The following is a 5,635-nucleotide window of genomic DNA, read 5'->3' on the forward strand; positions in this document are numbered from 1 at the left end:
CTGTCTCAAATAATAATAATAATTATAAGGAATATTATTCAGCCATAAAAGGGAATGGAGTTCTGATGCATGCTACAACACAGATGAAGCTTGAAAACATTATGCTAAGTGAAGCAAGCCAAACATAAAAGGACAAATATAGCACGATTCTACTGAGAAGAGGTACCCAAAGTAGGCAAATTCATAGAGACCAAAAGCAGACTGGGAGGGCTAGGGGGAGGCGGGAATGGGGAGCTATTGTTTAACCAGTGAAGAGTTTCTGTTAGGATGGATGAAAGAGTTCTGGAAATGGTCCGGGAGTGATGGCTCACGCCTGTAATCCCGGCACTTTGGGAGGCCAAGGCTGGAGGATCACCTGAGGTCAGGAGCTCAAGACCAGCCAGGCCAACATGGCGAAACCCTGTTTCTACTAAAAATACAAAAATTAGCCCGGCATGGTGGCATACGCCTGTGATCACAGCTACTTGGGAGGCTGAGGCAGGAGAATCGCTTGAACTGGGAGATGGAGGTTGTAGTGAGCCGAGATTTAGCCACTGCACTCCAGCCTGAGTGACAAAGTGAGACTCTGTCTCAAAACAAAAACAAAAACACCAAGAAACAACAAAAAAAGTAACACTTCTGGAAATGGATAGTGGTGATGGTTGCACGACATTGTGAGTGTGCTTCATGCCCTGAATTGTACACTTAAAAAATGGCTAAGGTGCTCACTTCAGCAGCACATATACTAAAATTGGAATGATAGAGAGAAGATTACCATGGCCTCTAAAAAATGTAATAATAAGAAAAAAATGGCTAAGCTTGGAGGAATGCTGAGAAGATTGTCAAAGGGTACAAAATCTCAGGCAGGAGGAGTATATGTTGTTTGGAGTTCTATTGCACGGTGAAGCGAATATAATTAATAATAGAGTATTATACATTTCAAAATTGCAAGAGAGGAAATTTCAAATGCTCTCACCACAAAAACATGTTAAATATTTGAAGTGATGGATATGTTAACTAGCTTGATTTAATTATTCCACATTGTATTCATAAATCATAGCATCACTTTGCACCCCACACATTTATGCAATTATAAATTGTCAGTTTACAATAAATGACTTTTAGGTTTAATGGTAAATTTAAAGTTAATGGTAAAGCTAAAATGGTAAATTTTGTTGTGTATATTCGATCACAATTAAAAAGTAAATAAATGAGTGGGTACCTACTATGTGCCTGGGAAAGCTCCATTCTCTCCTGTGGTGTCTGATTTAAAAGAACTTCCAGGGCCCAAATCCAGAGGATTTGCCCAGAGGTAAAAGAATCAGTTGCTGGGAGCCTCTGCTATATTTCTCAACCCTGCCTCTTCCATGGAGGTGCCAATAATCCAACTGGACAGATGGAGGGCCATTTTTACCCCAGTCCCAACAGAACATTCACCAAATAAAAATAGCCTTGCCCAGAGGGTTTCCTTTCAACCATGCAGGTTTCTTCCCATCCAAATAGGGAGGGATCCCCACTGATTGTGATACTTACCATGAATTCCAGGAAGCCAGAAATAGGAATGAGCCTCTGAGCCTCTACACTGCCATCCTTCGTTTGCAGCCCTGCTGGCTTCTAGAAAGGGCCTGTACAATCCCATCCACCCACGTACATCTTACCTATCTTCAAACGATAGCCCAAGTTTTGCCTTCTCCAGGACGTCTCTCTCACTGCCCAAGCCTGGAGTCTGCAAAGGGCTGGAGGAAATTACTCCCGTTTCCTGCAGTCAAAATATACCTCCTATTTGGCCATATTGTTTCCTTGATTTCCCTACTAGACAGAAAATCCTAATTCTAATGGTGCCAGTGCCATTCATGAAATTCTTACAGTGTACCAGGCAAGATGCCACCCAATTTACATTAACCCTCTCATTTACTTCTCACAGCAATCCTATATAATGAGCCTTACACTTATCTCCATTTACAAATGAGGAAACTGAGGTTCAGAGAGGTTAAGTAACTTGCCCAAGGGCAAACAGTCAATAAATAGAAGCACTGGAATTGGATCCAACTCTGACTCCGGAAACTATGCACAGAACCACTAAGCCTTGGCTTCCACACTTTTTAGACAATGACCCTCAGGAAGATATACATTTTACACGGTGACCCAGTACACACCCACATGTGCACCAATGCACACACACAACAAAAACAAAATTTCACAAAACAACACTTACCATATCTATTCTAATTATTATTTTTTGAATAACACATTTTTATGTGTTATTGGTGAAATGCACATAACATAAAGTTTATCATCTTAACCATTTTTAAGTTTACAGTGGTATTAAGCACATTCATATTGTTTTGCAACTATTATCATAATCCTTCTCCAGACCAGATCTCTCTCTCCTCTTTCTCTGTTATAAAATAGTTATAAAATGTTACATCAAATATATATAAATACATATACATCATATATATATATAGAGAGAGAGAGAGAGAGATTGAGAGATGAGGTCTTTCTGTGTTGTCCAGGCTGGTCTTGAACTCCTGGCCTCAGGCAATTCTCCCACCTCAAATTACAGGCATGGGCCACCACACTAAACCTCCAGATATTTTTTCATCTTGCAAAACTAAAGCTCTTTGTTCACTAAACAATATCTCTCTATTCCCTCCCACCTCAACCTTCTCCCCACCCAACCAGCATTCTACTTTCTCTCTATGAATTTGACTACTCTGGGTACCTCATATAAGCAGAATCACACAGTATTTGTCTTTTTGTGACTGGCTCATTCATAGCCACCTTGCTGTCTTCTGGTTACTATTTGCTTTGAATATCTTTTTCATCCTTTCACTTTCACCCTATTTGTATCCCTAGATCTAAAGTATCTTGTTGACAGCATATAGTTGGATGGTGTTTTTTTAAGCGATTCATTCTGCCAATCTCTGTTTTTAGATTGGATAATTTAATCCATTTAAATTTAAAGTAATTACTGAGGGACTCAGTTTTTGTCATTTTGCTATTTGCTTTCTATATGCCTTATGCTTTTTTGTCCCTCATTTCCTGTGCTCCTGTCTTCTTTTGTGTTTATTTGATATTTTTGTAGTGACGTGTTTTAATTCCCTTCTCATTTCCTTTTATGTATAAATGTATATTCCACTATTTTCCTTGTAGTTACCATGGGGATTACATTTAACATCCTAATGTTATAACACTCTGATCTGAATTTAAACCAGCATGACTTCAATAACATACAAAAATTCTGCTTCTGTCAGCTCTGTCCCCACCCCTGTTTAGTTATTCATGTTGCAAAGTTGTGTCTTTATACATTGTGTATCCAAAACCAAAAACTAATAATTTCTTATGCATTAATCTTTTAAATAGTGTAGGAAACAAAATGTACACTAATACGAACCAAAGTTACTATAATACAATCTTTTATAATTACCCATGTATTTATTTTTATTAAAATATTTATTTCCTCATACAGCTTTGAATTACTGTCTAGTGTTCTTCCATTTCAACCTGCAGGACTTCTTTTAGCATTTCTTGCAGGGCAGGTCTAGTGGTAATGAACTTCCTCAGTTCATTTTTGTTTATTTGGGGATGTCTTAATTTCTCTTTTACTTTGGGAGGACAGTTTTGCCAGATACAGAATTCTTGGTTCACAGTTTTTTTTTTCAGTACTTTGACTATATCAGTCCACTGCCTTCTTGCCCTCAAAGTTTCTAATGAGAAATCTGCTGATAATCTTATTGAGGATCCCTTATATGTGACAAGTTGCTTCTCTCTTGATATTTTCAAGATTTTTTTCTTTATCTTTGGCTTTCAACAGTTTTATTATAATGTGTTTTGGTAGGAGTCTCTTTGAGTTAATCCTATCGGAGTTTATTGAACTTCTTAGATGTTTATGTCTTTCATCATTTGGGGAAATTTTCAGCCATTAGTTCTTTTTTTTTTTTTCTCAGTGATTATTCCCTTTATTTTTACATAATGTAAATGTAGCTAGCAGGTTTAAAAAAAAAACTTTTACTAGAAGCTGATATATATCTCTTAACATCACTACCTATTTAATTTTTTTTTTTTTTTGAGACAGGGTCTCTTGCTCTGTCACCCAGGCTGGAGTGGCAGTGTTGCAATCTCGGCTCACTGCAACCTCCGCCCCCCAGGCCCAAGCGACTCTCTGGCCTCAGCCCCCCAAGCAACTGGGACCACAGGTGCGTGACACCACACCTGGCTAATTTCAGCCATTATTTCTAAAAAAAAAACAAAAAAAAAATCTCCCTGCCCCTTTCTCTCTCTTTTCTTGTGGGACCCCCCCAGGTTGAGGAGAGCAAAAGAAAAGAAAAAAAAAGGGCCCTTTAAATCCCCTGGAAGTTGCTTCAGCCAGAGGGGGAGGAGCTTGCAATAGCATAGGGAGGTGGGCAACAATGGCTACCCACCATGTGTCCGCACCTTCATAATCAGGAGCAGCAATCACAATCAGAACACAGATCCCCAATTTTTTAAAGACAAAGCTCCTTTTGTTCACCCTGGCTCCCTTGCAACCTGCAAGCTGCTATAGGAACATGTGGACAGTTCCCTGCCACCATGCCGAGGATAGGTAACTGTTATCTTGCTACCAGCTGAAATTGACTGAAATTAACCACAATTTACCATCCAAGTCTTCTCTTGGAAGTTGCAATCCTTCAAATAGATGCCAGTGTTATAAAATAGTTACATCAAATACAAATATATATATATATTATATATATATAGAGAGAGAGAGAGAGATTGAGAGAGAGAGAGAGAGACAGAGAGAGAGACAGGAGGGAGAGAGAGAGAGTGTGGGCCGGTCTCAAACTCCTGAGCTCAAGTGATTCACCCACCTCGGCCTCTAAAAGTGCTGGCATTGCAGGTGTGAGCCATTGTGCTCAGCCAAAAATAGTTACATCAAATAGATTCTGCCAGTGCAATTGTTATTTAGGTAGGGAGACGGATTCCTGATGCTTCCTGCTCTGCCATCTTCCCAGAATCCTCCTCTAATTATTTTTAAATCCACTAAGTCCACTAAATTTATTTCCCAACCCACTAACGGTTTGCAACCTGCAGCCTGAAAAATTACTATACTAAACTATGCCAAATTGTCAGCACTTAAAAATTTTCTAAGTACCTACTATGAGTCAGCTGTGAAATCTGGCTGATGGTCTCAAGAGAAATGAGACAGGGCCCCTGGCTTCAGAGATTTTGCATTCTAGGACAGGAGTGTGGAAGAGACAGAGAAAGAGATGACTCGTCATTTTGGCATCTATGATATACCAAACTCTTTGCCAGGCACTTACACATCTGATGTCACTGGTTTTCAGAACAATTCTATGAATTAGGTCAGTGTTCCTCAAACTGTTATGTGCATAAGAGTCACCTGGGGATCTTGTGAAAATGCAGATTCTTGTTCAGCAGGTCTGGAGCAGGGCCTGAGAGCCTGCATTTCTAAGAAGTTCCCAGGTGATCCCTATGCTGCTGGTCTAGGGAACACATTTTGAGTGACTAGGAGTCATATGTTTTAAGACTTGTTTTTGTAATCCAGGTGCAGTGACACTCACCTGTAGTCCCAGCTACTCAGGAGGCTGAAGCAGGAGCATCACTTGGGCCCAGAAGTTTGAGTCGAGCCTAGGCAACATAGAGAGACCTCATC

The 5,635-nt window shown here is 39.7% G+C and overlaps 1 pseudogene; it reads left to right on the forward strand.

Annotated features, from left to right (window-relative positions):
- The first annotated feature begins 700 nt into the window (after window positions 1-700).
- On the forward strand, window positions 701-801 carry LOC112437521 (U6 spliceosomal RNA; annotated as a pseudogene).
- The last annotated feature ends 4,834 nt before the right edge of the window (window positions 802-5,635 follow it).

This window comes from Pan paniscus, chromosome 18 (assembly GCF_029289425.2).
Source record: "Pan paniscus chromosome 18, NHGRI_mPanPan1-v2.0_pri, whole genome shotgun sequence".
Lineage (NCBI taxonomy): Eukaryota > Metazoa > Chordata > Mammalia > Primates > Hominidae > Pan > Pan paniscus.